This window comes from Mustela putorius, unplaced genomic scaffold (genome assembly GCF_011764305.1).
Source record: "Mustela putorius furo isolate JIRA1106 unplaced genomic scaffold, ASM1176430v1.1 tig00000275_pilon_pilon_pilon, whole genome shotgun sequence".
NCBI classification, from domain to species: Eukaryota; Metazoa; Chordata; class Mammalia; order Carnivora; family Mustelidae; genus Mustela; species Mustela putorius.
The window spans coordinates 34209341-34227781 of record NW_025421341.1 but is presented as its reverse complement, the minus strand read 5'-3'; the positions used below and the strand labels follow the sequence as shown (position 1 = coordinate 34227781).

The following is an 18441-nucleotide window of genomic DNA, read 5'->3' as shown; positions in this document are numbered from 1 at the left end:
AACAAGAAAAATTATGCTATAAGAAACATTAAAGAGACAACTATTAACTTGAATAAGAGTCATGGGTTAGGTAATAATACTATATTAATGTTAATTATGACTGAAATTTATACTGTGATTATGTAGGAAAATATTCTTATTCCTAGAAAATAACATTGAAGGGGCACCTGCATGGCTCACTTGGTTCAGTGTCTGCCTTCGGCTCAGGTGGCAATTGTAGGGTCCTGGGGTTGAGCACCACACTGGGCTCCCTGCTCAGTGGGGAGTCTGCTTCTCCCACTCCCTCTACCTCCCCACCACTTGGGCACGTACCTGGGCATGTGCTCTCTTTCTCTCAAATAAATAAAATCTTAAAAAGAAAAACAGAGGGCACCTGGGTGGCTCAGTGGGTTAAACCCTCTGCCTTCAGCTCTGGTCATGATCTCAGGGTCCTGGGATCGAGCCCCATGTCATGCTCTCTGCTCAGTAGAGAGCCTGCTTCCCTTTCTCTCTGCCTACCTCTCTGCCTACTTGTGATCTCTGTCTGTAAAATAAATAAAATCTTAAAAAAGAAAGAAAAGAAAAAGAAAAACAGAAAATAACATTGAACGCCTTCAGCTCAGGTCATGCATGATCCCAGTGTGCTGGAATGGAGCCCTCCCCTCTCCCTCTGTGTCCTCCCCTCCGTTCGTGCTCACACATGCATTCTCTCACTCTCAAATAAGTAAATAAAATCTTTAAATTTTAAATCTTTAAATTAAAAAAAAAATTTTTTTTAATTTATTCGACAGAGATCACAAGTAGGCAGAGACAGAGAGGAGGAAGCAGGCTCCCTGTGGAGCTGAGAGCCAGACGTGGGGCTGAGCCAAAGGGAGAGGCTTTAACCCACTGAGCCACCCAGGTACCCCCCAAAAAAAAATTTTTTTAAGTTAATTTTAAGATTTTTATTTATTTGAGAAAGAGAGAGAGGGGGAGATAGAGAAGCAGGCTCCCTGCCAAGCAAAAAGTCCAATATGGGGCTCAACCCCAGGACCCTGGGATCATGACCTGAGCCAAAGGCAGACGCTTAACCAACTGAGCCACCCAGGCGCCCCTAAAGTCAGTTTCTTTTTGAACATTAACTTCAGTTTAAAAAACAATTTTAGGGGCGCCTGGGTGGCTCAGTTGGTTGGACGACTGCCTTCGGCTCAGGTCATGATCCTGGAGTCCCGAGATCGAGTCCCGCATCAGGCTCCCAGCTCCATGGGGAGTCTGCTTCTCCCTCTGACCTTCTCCTCGCTCATGTTCTCTCTCACTGTCTCTCTCTCAAATAAATAAATAAAATCTTAAAAAAAAAAAAAAATAAAAATAAAAAAAATAAAAAAATAAAAAACAATTTTAAGGGACACATGGGTGGCTTAGTCGTTAAGCGTCTGCCTTTTGCCCTGGTCATGATCCCAGGACCTAGAACTGAGCCCTGTATCTGGCTCCCTGCCCAGCACAAAGGCTGCTTCTCCCTATCCCATACCCCCTGCTTCTGTTCCCTCTCTCTCGCCATGTCTCTCTATCAAATAAATAAAATCTTAAAAAAAAAAAAATTTTTTTTTAAGGGAGTACCTGACAGGTTCAGTCAGTGAAGTATGCAACTCGATCTCAGGGTTGTGAACTCAAGCCTCACGTTGGGTGTAGACATTACTAAAAAAAAAAAAAAAAACTTAAAAAATATTTTAGGGGCACCTGGGTGGCTCAGTCGTTAAGTGTCTGCCTTCAGCTCAGGTCACGATCCCAGGGTCCTGGGATCAAGCCCTGCATCAGGCTCTCTGCTCAGCGAGAAGCCTGCTTGTGTTCCCGCTCTCACTGTGTCTCTGTCAAATAAATAAAATCTTCTTTAAAAAAAAATTTTTTAAGGTACAAAAATAAAAGGAAACTCTACTCCCACCTATTATAACAGAAAACACTTTTTCCTTTTGCACCCATCTGATCTTCATTTTTAAACATGCAAAATTTTTTTAAGTGGACTCCATGCCCAACATGGGCTTGAAATCACAACTCTGAGATCGAAAGTTGAATGCTCTGATTGAGCCAGCAGGTACCCTAACATGCAAACATCTTAAGATCTTATTTAGTTATTTGAGAGAGAGATAGCAAGAGAGCACAAGCAGGGGGAGAGGGAGAGGGACAAGCAGACTCCCCGATGAGCACAGAGCCCAATGCCCGGCCTGATTCCAGGCCCCCAAGATCATAAACTGAGCTGAAGTCAAATGCTTAACTAACTGAGCCACCAAGGAACCCCAAATTGCAAACATTTTTCAACCTTTTAAAAATATACATTTACTGGGGCGCCTCAGTGGCTCAGTGGGTTAAAGCCTCTGCCTTCGGCTTGGGTCATGATCCCACGGTCCTGGGATTGAGCCCCACGTCACGATCTCTACTCCACAGAGAGCCTGCTTCCTCCTCTCTCTCTCTGCCTGCCTCTCTGACTACTTGTGATCTCTGTCAAATAAATAAATAAATAAATACATTTACTGATGTATAAATACATTTATAGATGACAAAACTTAAACACATTTACTGATGACAAAACTTCATGAAGCAAAATTAGACTTCAGTTATTCATTTTATTACTAGACAGTTAACCCTAGGAAAAGGAACAAAGAATTTTTTTCTGAGAAAGTGATAAAAAGTCAAAAGAATTATCTACATCTATCTGGACCACACATTATATATGAGACTTTGCAAAATACTATTTATTTCTCTCTTTTTATGGCACATGTTCAAAAAAAATTATAGATGTTCTACTGACTTTTCTCCTCACCCTAAAAGAAATTTAAATTCCTGATACACAGTGTTGTGACAAGCACTGTTATCCAGCAAAATATGAATCACTCACTACCCATGCCATGAAACTAAGGTTAGCTTTATGCCTAACAACCCCAAAGCAAAAACAACCCAAATGTTTATCCAAAGATGAATGGATAAACAAATCCTGTAGTAGTCACACCCAATATCCTCAGCAACAAAAAGCTAATTACTGATACATGCAGCAACATGAATGAACCAGACATTATGCTGAGCAAAAAAAGCCAGACCCAAAAAGAATACATACGGAATAATTCCATTTATGTAAAATCCTAGAAGAACCAAAATTAATCTAGTCACAGAAAACAGATTCAGTAGTGGGGGAGAAAAAATGACTATAAAAAGAAGACGACTTCTACAGGTGATGGAAATGTTATATATCTTAATTGTGGTGATGGCTACACAGGTACATACATTTATCAATATTCATCAAAATGTACACTTAATATGGAGTGTACTTAAAACAAAGGCATTTTATTCTATGTAAGTTATACTTCAAAAAAAAGGTGAATTTTAAAAAGACTAATAAGCTTATTAAAAATAGACTGCCTCCCTGAGAGAATAATACATTCCATGATTAACATTTTATATTTCTTTTACATTAAATCATCCTTTTTTTCAAAAAAGATTTTATTTATTTATTTGACAGAGATCACAAGTAGGCAGAGAGGCAGGCAGAGAGAGAGGGGGAAGCAGGCTCCCTGCTGAGCATGACCCTGAGATCATGACCTGAGCCAAAGGCAGAGACTTAACCCACTGAGCCACCCAGACGCCCACAAAATCATCCTTCTTTAAATTGATTGAAATAAACATTAGGGACACTTAGTTGGCTCAGTCAGTGGAGCACGCAACTCTTGATCCCACGGTTGTAAGTTCAAGCCCCACACTGGGTGTAGAGATTACTTAAAAATAAGATCTTGGGACGCCTGGGTGGCTCAGTTGGTTGAGCAGCAGCCTTCGGCTCAAGTCATGATCCCAGGGTCCTGGGATCGAGTCCCACTTCGGGCTCCTTGCTCCACAGGGAGCCTGCTTCTTCCTCTGACTCTGCCTGCCACTCTGTCTGCCTGTGCTCGCTCTCTCTCTCTGAAAAATAAATAAATAAAATCTTAAAAAAAAAATAATAAGATCTTAAAAAAATAAAATTTTTGATAAAATTTAAAACTAAGGAAGAATGTCTAGAACTGTGCTATCTTACATAGCACCTTTTCGCCGCAGGTGGCTATATTTAAAATTAGTAAAATTTAATTCAGGCTCCTCAAGGGGAAAGAGAAAAGAGTGACTTTATAGTGGACAAACCTGACAAGAAATCAAAGTCAACCATACATCAAGGTAACATTAACAGTGATAAATCATACTGATAGTATGTGCCTTTAAATGACTCAATGAAAATGGCACTTACAGGGCACCTGGCTCAGTGGGTAAAGCCTCTCCCTACAGCTCAGGTTATGATCTCAGGGTTCTGGGATCAAGCCCCACATCAAGCTCTCTGCTCAGCAGGGAGTGGCTTCCCCCTCTCTCTCTGCCTGCCTCTCTGCCTACTTGTGAGGTCTCTCTGTCAAATAAATAAATAAAATCTTTTTAAAAAAAAAGAAAATGGCATTTTGCTTCTATGGTCTTCTTCCCCAAGATCTTAACCCCACTCTTATCATGAAAAAAAACATCTAAATTCCAATGGAGAGGCATTCTACAAACACACTTGACCAGTAACGCCTCAAAACTGTCAATACTGTTAAAAACAGGGAAATCTGAAAATTTTTCACAGCCAAGAGGACCCTATGGATACATCGGGCTCTCTGCTCAGCAGGGAGCTTGCTTCCCCCTCTCTCTCTGCCTGCCTCCCCTTCTCTCTCTCTGCCTGCCTCTCTGCCTACTTGTGATCTCTCTCTCTGTGTCAAATAAATAAAATATTTTTTTAAAATAAAATAAAATAAAAATAAAGATTTTATTTATTTGTCAGAAAGAGAGAGAGAGGTGGGGACAAGCAAGGGGGAAGGCCAGAGAAGAGGGAGAAGCAGGCTAAGGAATTTGATGTGGGACTCGATCCCAGGACACTGGGATCATGACCTGAGCCAAAGACAGATGCTTAACCAACTGAGCCACCCAGACATCCCTAAATACTTACAAATAAAATAAAGACTATCATTTTTTTTAAAAAGACTACTATAAAAATAAGGTAATAACTCAAGAGTTTTGTAGACTTAAAAAAATGCAACTTTGCTCCTCAATCACACTAACCACATTTCAGGTGCTCAAAAGTCGTAAGCAGCTAATGTCTACTAATATTTGATAGTACAGATTTACAGAACATTGCCATCATAGCAGAAAGTTTTTAAGATAGCGCTGACATAGAAGACTGATTTTATAGGACTACTAAAGAGAACTATTTTATAACTAATCACAACTTATGAACAAATCCGTATCTATCCAGCACAAAAAACCCTCACTGAAATCTAAAAAAAACTTCAATGATATATTTACTCCAGTTTCTATTTCAAACTATTACTTATTTTTCTAATGCTTTAAAAAACAAAAACTAGGGGCGCCTGGGTGGCTCAGTGGGTTGGGCCTCTGCCTTCGGCTCAGGTCATGATCTCAGGTTCCTGGGATCGAGCCCCGAGTCAGGCTCTCTGCTTGGCGGGGAGCCTGCTTCCCCCACTCTCTCTGCCTGCCCCTCTGCTTACTTGTGCTCTCTGTCAAATAAATTTAAAAAAATAGTAATAAAAAATAAAAATAAACCCTATGTATCATATGTAAATAGGACATTGAAAACTGTTCCATTTCCAAGAGTAGCAATTCAAGGTAAAGTCTTCTGAAACTCATTCAAGGTATTCATAATGTCAAAACTATTATTTTAACAATACTAAGATATTATTTGCACTTTTCAGTGCTGGCACTGCACTGATCATGCAAAGCAGTCGAAGAGAAAATGACACCCAGACCCCAGTATTTAGCAGGTATTTTTTCAAAAATGAACAAATTGACACTGTCACTTCAAAAACAAAACAAAAACAAAAAATATTGTACTTGTTGCCAATAATAAAATTTGAGCTTTTCGGAATTTTGGAAAACTATTCACCACCATGAGTTTGATGGGTTTTCCAGTACTGAAGACTTTCCCAATAATTAAAGGCTTTCCTGATGGGTAATGATTTATATGAATGCATTTTTTGATATTGTGTTATATAAAATATTCCTTTAAGGTGGGAAACAGACCAATGCTTTTTAATGTAACAAAATATAAAAGGTGCATTGATATAATTCAAATTTCATGTTGCAACTAACCTTTAAAAACTACTACCTGTCCAATTTTGGTGTACAAAGAGTATCTGCAATTACTGGAAAAGCTCCTAAAATATTCCCCCCTTTTCCAACTAAATACATATTTCTGTGAGGATGAATGTCCTTCCTATACTTCAACCAAAGTAATAAACAGCAACTGACTGAACACAGAAGCAGATACAAGAATGCAGCTGCCTTTGGGGCGCCTGGGTGGCTCAGTGGGTTAAGCCGCTGCCTTCGGCTCAGGTCATAATCTCAAGGTCCTGGGATAGAGTCCCCCAACGGGCTCTCTGCTCAACAGGGAGCCTACTTCCTGCTCTCTCTCTGCCTGCCTCTCTGCCTACTTCTAATCTCTCTCTGTCAAATAAATAAAATCTTTAAAAAAAGAATTCAGCTGCCTTCCATGAAGACATAAAAGCATTTTGCAAGAAGTTTGTAAAGCCATGATACTCTTTTCACCAAACTTAAAAATATTTTAGTAAATGGGTGTTTTGGGGATGCCTGAGTGGCTCAGTCGGTTATGATCCCAGGTCATGATCCCAGCACCCTGGGATAGAGTCCCACATCAGGCTCTTAGCTCGAAGGGAGCCTGCTTCTCCCTCTGCCTGCCATTCTGCCTGCCTGTGCGCGCGCGCGGTCTCTCTCTGATAAATAAATAAATACTTTTTTTTGAAATGGGTGTTTTTCATTAAAAACATATTTATAGGGGCGCCTGGGTAGCTCAGTTAAGCGCCTGCTTTCAGCTTGGGTTGGGATCCCAGGGTCCTAGGATAGAGCTAGAGCCCCACATTGGGCTCCCTACTAGGCAGGAAGCCTGCTTCTCCCTCTGCCTCTACGCCCTGCTTGGGTTCCCTCTTTCGCTGTGTCTCCCTCTGTCAAATAAATAAATAAAATCTTTAATAAAAATAAAAATATATTTATGTTAACATGTAAAGAGATTACCATTACTTTTAAATGAAGAAATCATTTTAAATTTTTCAACATAATACAGACACACAAAACTAAAATCAAAAACTCTCTGGGGTACTCTACCTTTTAAAAGGATAAAGGAGGGACGCCTGGGTGGCTCAGTGAATTAAAGCCTCTGCCTTCGGCTTAGGTCATGATCCCAGGGTCCTGGGATCGAGCCCCGCATTGGGCTCTCTGCTTGGTGGAGAGCCTGCTTTCTCCTCTATCTGCCTGCCTCTCTGCCTACTTGTGATCTCTGTCAAATAAATAAATAAAATCTTTTTTAAAATAAAAAATAAAAGGATAAAGAAGACCTAAGAGCAAAAAGTTGAGAATCCCTATCTCAGAGAAAAAGGAAAAAAAAAAAGACAAAAGAAATATATAAATTAACTTAGGACAAACATACATATCCTGAAAAGCATTATCAAGGGGCATAAAATACCACTGACAACAAGAACACCAACATTCAAAATGCAACACTTACTTAAAAAGTATCTAGGTCTCAAAAATGTATCCCCCCCCAAAAAATAAAAATAAATGTATCTTTTCCAAGGACAGAGAGACTTTTCACATTTTGAAATTTACTTATATCATTTTCTGATTGACTTTGCCACTGGGCTATAAGCCCCATGAAGATAGGTCCTTGTGTGTTTTGCTCACCACTATGGCTAGCCCAGGACTCATCACAAAGCAGCTATTCAAATATTTGTTGGCTGGAGAACAAAACAAAAAAGACTTACAAAGAAAACTCGCTGATGTCTCTATTCAGATTACAAAGATGAAATTTTATAATCAAAATGTACCTATTTACATAGCAATAACAATCATAAAAGCTACCATCTATTGAGAGCCCATTTACTGGGTGCCAGGCATTACACAGGGCATTTAGACTCTTAACTCACAACCACTATAGGATATACTTTACAGCTAAGGGAAATAAGGCTACAAGAGGTTACCTTATTTACCTCAAGTTACAAGTAATAAATTAACAGAAAATTAAACCTACATTTCACTGCCCTTTTTAAGATTTTATTTATTTATTTGACAGAGAGAGACAGCAAGAGAGGGAACAGAAGCAGGAGGAGTGGGAGAGAGAGAAAGCAGGCTTCCTGCTGAGCAGGGACCAGGATGCGGGGTTTTGATGTGGGGCTTTATCCCAGGCACCTGGGATCATTATGGTAGTTGAAGGCAGATGTTAATAACTGAGCCACCCAGGCGTCCCCATTACAATGCTTTAAAAGGCTACAAACTTTTAACTAAGTAATGATACAGTGCTCGATACTGCTTGATTACATTTTCCTTTTTCCTCTATTTCCAAATTTCAGAGGAATTAATTTTGTGGAAGTCACTTTTTCTCCTTTTCCCAATCTCCCACTCTGTTCCACTATTCTTCAACTTCTAACCCTCTGCATCACTCAATTAAGCAATATAGTAAGCCCTCCGGGTAGGGAAGAGAACCGATCCTCCTAAAATACTATCAGAAACTTCATTAACAATGGCGGAGGGACCTCTGGGATGGCTCAGTCCCTTAAGCGTCTGCCTCTGGCTCAGGTCATGATCCCAGGGTTCTAGGATGGACAGAGTCCTGTATAGGGCTTCCTGCTCAGCAGGGAGCCAATTTCTCCTTCTGCATGCCACCCCCCCCTGCTTGTACAGGCTCTCTCTTTCTCTGTGTCAAATAAATAAAATCTTTTAAAAAAAAAATGGTAGAAATAGTTTCAAAGACTAAAGAATAGTGTCAGATTACAAAACATAAAGTAAAGCTCTCTGACCCACTGATCTACAGGATGGCCTCATATCCAGTCCCTCAACTGACCATGGTTTGGACGGTATCACCTCAATTCTCAAGTTGCTAATCATGAGAGCCCCTGGATGTGACCATGCCTTCAAGGCCTGAGCCATGATTTACCATTAGAAAGTTCCAGGACAGCACCTCTGCCAATTCCTGTCAGTAACCACAACCAAAGAACCAATACAGAAGAGACCAGAGTCCCCAAGACTTTCTCCAGGGCCAGGACAACTTGAATAAAAGGTGCTTTGTTCCCAAAGAACATACTGGCCATGATATCACAGTAAGAAGAAAATCTGTTAACTGTCATTCTCTCCATAGCTTCTGAACAATATGTAAACATTTCTAGTTTTTCCCCTTTTGGTGAAAGAACAACAAAATTAGCAACTGATAAACTATTCCAGAAAAAATTACAACACCACAAACATTACCATGTCATTTGATAATCTCATCAACAAGCCAATGTTTTTCAGAGAGGAATCCCCAGAGCCTGTGGAAGTTTTACACAGATTGTGTGGAAATCTTTTTAAACCGCAGAAAGCCTTAACTCAATTAGCCTGAATATACCTTACCTCAAAATCCAAATTAAAGAAAACATACAATATAAGAGAAGACTATTCTACCTTAAAAATGAACTCAGCTGCAATCTGCTAAAGAAACCCTGGCTGAAAAAAAGTATCAGAAGAAGTCACATCCGTGGCCTGTCATTGGATACATACTCTATAATACATAACTTTTATTAGTAATCCCTAGGCTTTGCATCAAAAATCTCAATATACCAACACACTAACAAGATTTAAGTCATAAAAAAAAATTAGATATCACCAAGTACATACAAGCTATAAACAAAAATAAACAGGGCTTCAAAATGCTCCATTAAAAAAAACTTCAGTATTACCTAGTAATTCTAAAATACAAAAACACGTCAATACAAAAGTTTATACTATATCTCACCAATTCTTTCTCAACAGTGAAAAATCCCTGCTATAATTCAAATAATGTGAATACATGTTCACATGTAGGAAGGCCCACCCTTGGGCGCCTGGATGGCTTAGACAGTTGGGGATCTGCTTTCCACTCAGGTCATGATCCTAGGGTCCTGGGATCAAGCCCCGCATTGGGCTCTCTGATCATCGGGGAGTCTGCTTCTCCCTCTCCCTCTGCTGCTCCCCCTGCTTGTGCTTTCTCTCGCTCTCTCAAATAAACAAATGGAATCAAGGAAGGAAGGAAGGAAGGAAGGAGGGGAGGAAGGAAGGAAGGAAAAAAGAAAAGAAAGAAAGAAAGAAAGAAAGACAGACCCAGTCTTCAAACTCTCCATGGCTTCCTAATACTCCAGGGTGCTTAATACTATAAAAAGTACCCAGAAATTAAAATTTATAAAAGTGATCAATAAAAAATAATCAATGAATTTTTCCAAAAACCAAGTCTCTCACTTTCTTATGTTCATTTGCTAAACTTTTATCACAAACACTCCTCTGAACCCCTAAATCAAAAACATTTGTTAAAATATTGCACTAGAAAGTTCAAACAAGAATGCTCAGTGAGACCTACTGGGCCTCACTGACCAAAAGATAAGCATATACTTGAACTCTTCAGGACATATTAACTGAAACTGCCAACCTAACTACAGGAAATTTTTCTAGGAAAGGAAAAACATCCAGAAGGTTCTGTGGGTTTCTACCTAGAAGAGCCAGCACTACAACTTCTCTGAGACCTGCATCCACTCATAGAAGTGAGATTTTTCAACTACATTTGTATCTCCAGACTCCAACCCTAAGGCCATACTAACTGGACCAATAATAGAGAACTGAACAAACTTCAACCAATCAAGTTTTCTCTCCCAGGAATCATGCAACATGGGCAATGAGCTAGTAACCAGCTGGCTAGTGGCACTAAAGCTTGAGTTCATATGTGGCTCCAGGAATAAAGTGGTGATTTTCTTCCCATGTGTTAAAGCAGAAAAAGGCCAGTTTGTGAAAAGACAATTAAAGCAGGCTAAAAAGAGACAAGAGAGGACAATGACTAGCCAGCAGAGAGTTAAGTACTATCCAGACTGTCTTGGCTCCTGAATGTTTTCCAGTTTCTGGTTTGTGTCCTTCATGAAAGCCAACAGTCCTAGGGTTCTTTAAGATACCTCCTTTTTCCTGACCCCAAAGCATTCTTTTTCCTGCTTCACACCATCAGAAAATCATTACAACAGTTTAAGACAAAAATTCCATACCAGGATCAGTGCAGAAAGGGCATGATTATTCTTACGGTTCATAAAAAATCTGAGCAGTACCTGAGAAGTTGTTTTTATCACTATCTATAACCTCAGGAAAATACATAGGGCAAAAACCCCTGAAATGTTAAATGCAAAAATTATGTTTATATAAGCCCTCAGCTCTGTGCTTCCCTTCAACACTCACCTGTTCAAAAGTTCTGCTGGTTCACAGCAGGAGGTGTGAGCAGATTTTGTTCAGGTCCTTTTAACACTGCAAATAAGAAAAGTATTAAAATAATTGACCCAAGAATCAATCTCTTAGAAAACTTTAAGAACATAATTTCTTATCATGAATAGTTTTACAGGAAAAGTTCCAAACCTGGTTATAATATTAGAATCAACGTTATGTGCTCATAAACTGCCACTTTCCTAACATTTTTAAAGGTTTTCTCTCAGTAGCTCTGGAATGGGACTAAAAAACACGTTTTTAACAAACGTTCTAAGTGATTCAGATGAAGCTAACAAATGAGGGTTTAGGAAATACAGGGTTTAGGAAAGTGATTACTTAGGGTTTTCATTCAAAACCACATTACAGGGCTTTGGTATTAATTTTTAAGCATACCTGATAGAAAAAATGACAGCCAGCAACACAGTAATACAGGTTGTATCCTATGCAAATAATCAGGGACCCCAAGAAATATAACCACTGCCAAAATGCCCAAGGAGGAAAGCTCCAGGTGTGCTTTCCGATACAAAAATCACAACTTCTTTTAAGGCTCTACTGAGACAACATCTTAAAAATCCACAGGACATTGATATTTCAAGTGACAAGGAGTGGACTGAAACAGTAGCTTCAAGTGGTTTCTCAGATAAAATCAAATAATGCTTTGAATGCTGCTATGAGTCAAAAAACAATAATTACAAATTAAAGTTGATAATTTTATTAACAGCAAAAAAGCACTGTAAGCCAAGTCTGCCTTTTGATTTAATTTTTCAAAAAAAGCAGCCATGTTATTATAATGTCCAAAAGGTCAATCAACTTCATGCACTTAAGTCTATTCTTATAAGGGCAGGCAAAGGAAAAGAGGGGAAGAACTAGGTAATAAAGTTCTCTAGGCCTAACTCAAGAGAACAAGCTCAAGAGTATCCCCCATTACACATATAAATTAAGTTCAAGTTCTTTGTAGTTAATGAAACTCTGTGGTTAACAAGAAAATATAATATTGTGTACTTTAATTACCTGAAGCAGATAGGTACATAACAGATTTAAAATATTTTTATAAACTTAATTGTGGCCACTTAAGGGAGGTTTTTCAAACCTCCTCCATCTCCTCCCTCAACCTCACACAAAAAATTATGAGCAATTCAGGGTGCCTGGCTGGCTCAGTTGGTAGAACACACTGTGACTCTTGATCTTGGGGTCATGAGTTCAAGCCCCAAATTGGGCACAGAGCTTACTTAAAAATATATACACACTCGGGGCACCTGGGTGGCTTAGTAGGTTAAGCATCTGCCTTCAGCTCGGGTCATGATCTCAGGGTCCTGGGATCGAGCCCCACATCAGGCTCCCTGCTCGGTGGGGAGCCTGCTTCTCCCTCTCCCACTCCTCCTACTTGTGTTCCCTCTCTCTGTGTGTGTCTCTCTGTCAAATAAATAAATAAAATCTTAAAAAACAAAATATATATATATACACACATATATGTGTGTGTGTATATATATTCATATATGTGTGTGTGTATATACACATATACATGGGCAATTCAACAAAGGTATCATTCTGCATTCCTGTATAATTAATTAATCTACTATATTTCTCAGTCGCCTTCATAAAAAATGAAAAAATGCTAATCAGGTCAAGAAATATTAGGACTCTGTAAGTAAGCTTGCCTATGGAGTGAAAATCTACTTATATTTTTAAAAATGTAGCTTTTCAAGACATTAAAAATGAGTGAAAATCCTAGAACTTTATCACCATAAAATCCTAGGAGGGTTAAAAGGGGAAAAAAAGGTTTGGGTTCAGAGTTTTACAACGATGACCAAATAACGTTAAGGCAATTCAAACTGCTAAAGGAAAATGGACACTTAACTTGCCTCTAAAATACCCGGATTAACACCAACATAGGCTGTAGATTCAACCTAATGAGACTGGTCCCACTATAATCTATAAGAAATAGAATAAAACATAAAGTACTGAAAATTTAATTAGCAAGAGATAATGGAGAACTACAAATCAAGTCAGTCTTTGAAAATTGTACAAATCAAAGATCTTTTTTAGAATGACAAGGGTAAAAGGGACAGGAATAATCTTTTCATCCAAAGGTCCTTCCAGACAACAATCACTATCAGCAGTGTCATCTTCCAGTGTGAAAGTCAACACATACACACACACACAAAAAGACACATGAAGTATGAAAATGCAGAGTCATGAGAACAAATGAGCTGATCCGACATCAAAGAATACGGAAATGTCATTTCAAAAATTCAATGAAGGAACAAGAAGGAAAAAGGCAATTCGTTAAGATACCACTTCATCCCTATCACTGCTATGTCTCCTTTTAGACAAGGAGCTCCACTCACACCCTGAAGCTGTAATTCCTCTCTTCTCATGAGTTTCAAGCAAGCTATGACAAATTATTTTTCATATATGCAACTTGACTCACCAGCAAAAGCATTTCAAAACCAAGATATTAAATTCCTCAGGTGAATTAAAACGAAAGAAAACATTTTTGAAAGCTCAGTAATAAGCATATGGAGATAAGCTGGAGGGGAATCGGAAAAAAATTTCTTTCCATAGAAAAAAGCCTATTAGGTATCAAAGAACTGGAGAACGAATCTGAAAAGTAAAAGTGGAGAAATAACTCAGCACAAAAAGTTCTACAGATGTAAAATGTTACAAAAGACATACAAACAAATTAGTGAAAGAGACCCTGAGAAATTAAACTCGGCTGGGCAGAACAGAATTAAGAGAAATTCTCAATTCTTATTAATCAGATTAAGAACAATGTAAATTAATTTGATGATGCAATCATTCTTCAGGTTATATTTCTTAATGGTGTGTCTAAACTTCAAAGCAAATTAATTTCCTTACATTTTCAAATATTCAGAAGTATTCCAAAGAGTCCCTTCTTTGAAAACAATTCTTTTAGGCAGTTTATCATCCATCTCATTTAAAAAGTTTAACAACGATATTTCATGACAATTTTCTGAGATATGTTATATGAACAGCCCGAATTTTTCCAAACTGGGGTGGAGTGTGTGTCATACAGAAAGAAGAGGATCTGGGCATACTGGCCTAAATCTCCAGAATTTGATCTCCCTTTCTAACAGTCACAAGAGGTGCAGAAAAAATTTCTAAGTCCCTGACTAAATAACTGAATAACCCCTCTCATCTTAGTTCCCATGAGTAGGGTACACATATTCTACTAGCCTCCCTCAACCTTGTGCCTCTCTGGCCAAGCTAGCCTCCATATTTTCCCCAGCACCTGACCTGCTCCCACCTCAGTTTTTGCCTCAGTATCTTTGCCCTAGCTTTCCTAGCCTGGAGCATTCCTTCTCCATATAGCTACAGGAATAGCTCCTCAACCAGTATCAGGTCCTTCCTCAAACATAAGCTTCTCTATACAGCCTTCCCAGAGCTCTCTACTTAAAATTAACACCACCACCCCCAAATTAACCCCCAAATCCCTATAATCTTATTCCCCTGTCTCATTTTTTTCCCCACATTATTTACCACAACACTATATATTTCACCTAAGGTTTTACTTGTGTAGAAATCAGTTCCACTGAGAAAGGAATTTTTGGTCTGTTTTGTTCCCAGCACCCAACCGTGTAATAGTTTCAACAGTTGTCACATAAATGAATGAATGAATGAATGCATGGAAGTACATAGTCCCTTCTGCATCCTCAGCCTTCAACTCTAAAACGCTCTGTCAAGTATAGATAAGGTGTAAAACCATTTCTTTTCCTATAAATCACCACCATTACCAGTGTACTTCTTGGTGTTAAATGTAAAGAACTGTGTGACATTTTTCCAGATACCCGCAACTTCTAAATTTTTTTCCTAGTGTCCTCTACTGATGTCAACATCTGATGCAACAGAAAAGTACATATTCCATCCAGTTTGAGCACTCCAAAATCTGGCACACTAATTGGTAAAACACATAAAATCATCAATGAAAGACAGAACACATTTATGCTCTAACCAAAATGGGCAAACTCTGTAAGGCTAGAACTGCAAATATTAGATGGATGAAAGTTAATGTACCAAAACGAAAGACAAGAGAAAATTGTTTTAAATCTAAGAAGTCATTAGATTCTAAAAAGGAAACACTACAGGAGAGAATGTCTTCCCCGAACATAATACTGGGAATCCAAACCGCCTAAAATTCAAGATACGGAACACTGGGTAAGAAACCTGTTCACAGGTTTTCACCCCATCCTCCATTTCTTCTAAGTTTAATTGGAATACTTACCTTCCTTACAGAGAAACTAGGTGTGCTTAAGTGCTCTGACTTTAAGGGAAAGGAAAAAAACAAAAACACAGAGCTACATAAATGCAGATCAACGTTATTGCTTCCCAAACACAATCATACAAGCTGCTTCTTTCATACACCCTTCTGTGGTAGAAAACATAAATCTGATTTATGTTTCAGTCACAGAACTGAAGTATTCAAAGTGCTTCGTGGGAAACTGCTGATATGTAAAGACTAATGTCCATTTCAACCTGACGTGAATGTTCGGGTTCCAAAGCTGCCTCGGGCTCGACTTTCCCGACCTCGGTCCCAGGTTCAGATCATGACTCCACCTTGTCTCAGGCCTGGTCCAGACCCAGTCCTTTCGCCATGGAAGGAGTCTCCCCAGTGCACTCGCTCGGTCAGGAAGGCAAAGGCGCACCTCCCGGAGGCCAGGTGTGGGGAGGAGGGCCGGCCGAAGCAGCTGTCCGGCCGAAGCAGCTGTTACCCGGGACACCCCCGGCTGCGCGGGTGGCCGGCCCGAGAAGCAGGTAGCAGAAGGCAAACCCTCTGGCCCTGAGCAAATCGGCCTGACACTGCCCACCCCACCACCCTCTTCCCCTCCTCGACTCCCCCTGCGATGCCAACGGGCCCTGGAGGAGGAGGCTCCCCGGTTAGGCGGCCGAGACGCGCCCGGGCCCGGCATGTCCCCCGCCAGGGAGGAGGCTCCCTCCGGCCCCGCACCTGACCTGTCCCCTCGCCTGACGCCCGAGCCGACCGCGGCCACTGCCGGGGCGGCCTGTGGGTGTCCATGCGGCTGGGCCGGGTCAGGCCGGAGCGGCGAGGACGCGAGCGCGGGTGGGAGGCCCTGACGGCTCCGTGTGGGGTGGCGGGAGACCGCTGAGTTGGGGCGCGGAGCGGAGCCGGGCAAGGGAGTAAGACGGAGTGGCTGATTACCTGCGGTCCGGGACAGGGAGTCTCTCAGAACCCAAGTCAGTCCTCAGCCTCAACAACACAAGATGGCCGACACGTCGCCACGCACATCACGTGACAGCGTGCCCGCTCCGTCACGCCCCTTGCTCCGCCCCCGCCCCGCCTCGCCTCCCTACCCGCTCTTCCAGCCTCCCACGACATCCTTCCTTTCCGCTGCCTTCCGCCCCTATTCTCCGGACACGCGCCCCTACCCGAGCCCCGGATGCCAGGCTGGGAGAGGGCGGGGCCGCAGCAGGGCGCAGGCGCCTATGGGTGCCTGGGATGGGGCTCCCTGCCTGCCCTTGAGTTGAGTAGAGTTTGTGTCCAGAGTTGGAGTCTGGCCAGACGCCCTGTGACTCACCGTCCTATGCACCCAATCCAGATCCCTTTCGCTGTTCAAAAAGCTCTTCATCAATTACGAGCTGATCTTCAACACTAGAACTTTTTCACCCAGCATTTTCCTGCCCGTTTACCATCCTAGGGAAAAGGGGGAAACGACGAAAGCTGAAATTGAAAGTGTCTCTACTTGTTAACGGTTCTGGTAGAACTGGGATCTCATTCTAGAGTCTTGAAATAGGACAGCTGAGAAGGACCATACAGCTCCAACCCCCTTCTGGTACTGTATTAAGGGCTATAACCCTTTTGCCTAAAAATCTCCCTTGTGAGGGCTGCCAGATAAGATACAAGACACTAGAAATACTGGGGACATGGGACATGGGTTGAAAAGTTATTCGTTGTTTTTCTGAAATTCGGATTTAACTGGGCATCGTATATTTTTACTTCTATATCTGACAACACAACCTTTCTCAGTTTGTCCTATTCTTCTTGTGTATCCAACCCTCTCCCCTTTTCACAAGATCCTTCTCAACAGCTTTTTTTTTTTTTTTAAGTAGGCTCCACACTGGAGCCCAAGAAGGTGATCGAACTCATGACCCTCAGATTGAGACTTGAGCTAAGATCAAGAGTCCCTCCGCTTAACTGACTTAGTCACACAGGCTCAGTTTTGTTTTTGTATTTTTTTAAAGATTTTATTTATTTTTTTGGCAGACAGAGATCACGGGTAGGCAGAGAGGCAGGCAGAGAGAGAGGGAGAACCAGGTTCCCCACTGAGCAGAGAAGCCCGATGTGGGGCTCCATCCCAGGATCATGACCCCAGCCGAAAGCAGAGGCTTTAACCCACTGAGCCACCCAGGCGACCGTAGGCTCAGTTTTTTTAAATACTCAAAAGTTGGGGTGCTTGGCTGGTTCAATTGGTAGAGCATGCCACTTTTGATCTCGGGGGTTGTAAATGCAATCTCCATTTTGGACATAGAGCTTACTCTAAAAAGTTGAAAATAAGAGCACCTGGGTGACTCAGTGGGTTAAGCCTCTGCCTTTTGCTCAGGTCATGATCTCAGGATCCTGGGATGAAGCCACACATCAGGCTCTCTGCTCAGTGGGGAACCTGGTTCCCCCCTCTCTCCTCCTGCCTCTCTGCCTACTTGTGATCTCTCTTCAAATTAAAAAAAAAAAAAAACCTTAAAAAAAAGTAAAAAATAAAATATTCAAATGTCTTCCATTTTGAAAGTTAATAGTAAAAACTACAATTCCCCCACCAACAACCTCCCTACCTCTCTCTTCCCTTTCAAACCCAAACTACGAAAAAGAGTTGTTTATATTCACCCAATTTCAATATCTGGCAAGCAATCATCACACACCACTGTGGCTTCTATTCTCTTGCTTGCTCTCAGATACCTCAACCTACAAGTTGATCTCTGGAGTTTTTCAGTTCTGACCATGATATAGTACTTTTCCCATCTTCAATGTGACTGGCCACTTCCTATTTTCTGCAGTACTTTATTCCCTTGATCTTTATGTCCTCAATGCTTAAAATGTGGTCAATGAGCCAGTAGCATTAGCATCACTTCAAAGCTTGTTAGAAATGCAGAATCTCAAAAGGACCCTTCACAATCTCATTCTGCTGAACTCTAGACCCATATCAT

At 40.8% G+C, this 18441-nt stretch overlaps 1 protein-coding gene across 5 annotated transcripts in view; it reads right to left on the bottom strand.

The window, feature by feature from the left end:
• The window catches only part of GIGYF2 (GRB10 interacting GYF protein 2), a 148760-nt gene extending 132208 nt beyond the window's left edge, over positions 1-16552 (bottom strand). For 3 of the 5 annotated variants that reach the window (XM_004773488.3, XM_004773489.3, XM_004773490.3), the window contains exons 1-2: positions 16445-16552; positions 11242-11307 (exon numbers count right to left, since the gene is read on the bottom strand). The gene's annotated coding sequence lies outside the window, so the exon portion shown is untranslated. Of the gene's footprint in view, positions 1-1575; positions 1654-11241; positions 11308-13127; positions 13198-16444 lie in introns of all 5 variants that reach the window. The other 2 variants (XM_045078909.1, XM_045078910.1) reach the window with 2 other exon arrangements.
• Between the last annotated feature and the right edge of the window lie 1889 nt (positions 16553-18441).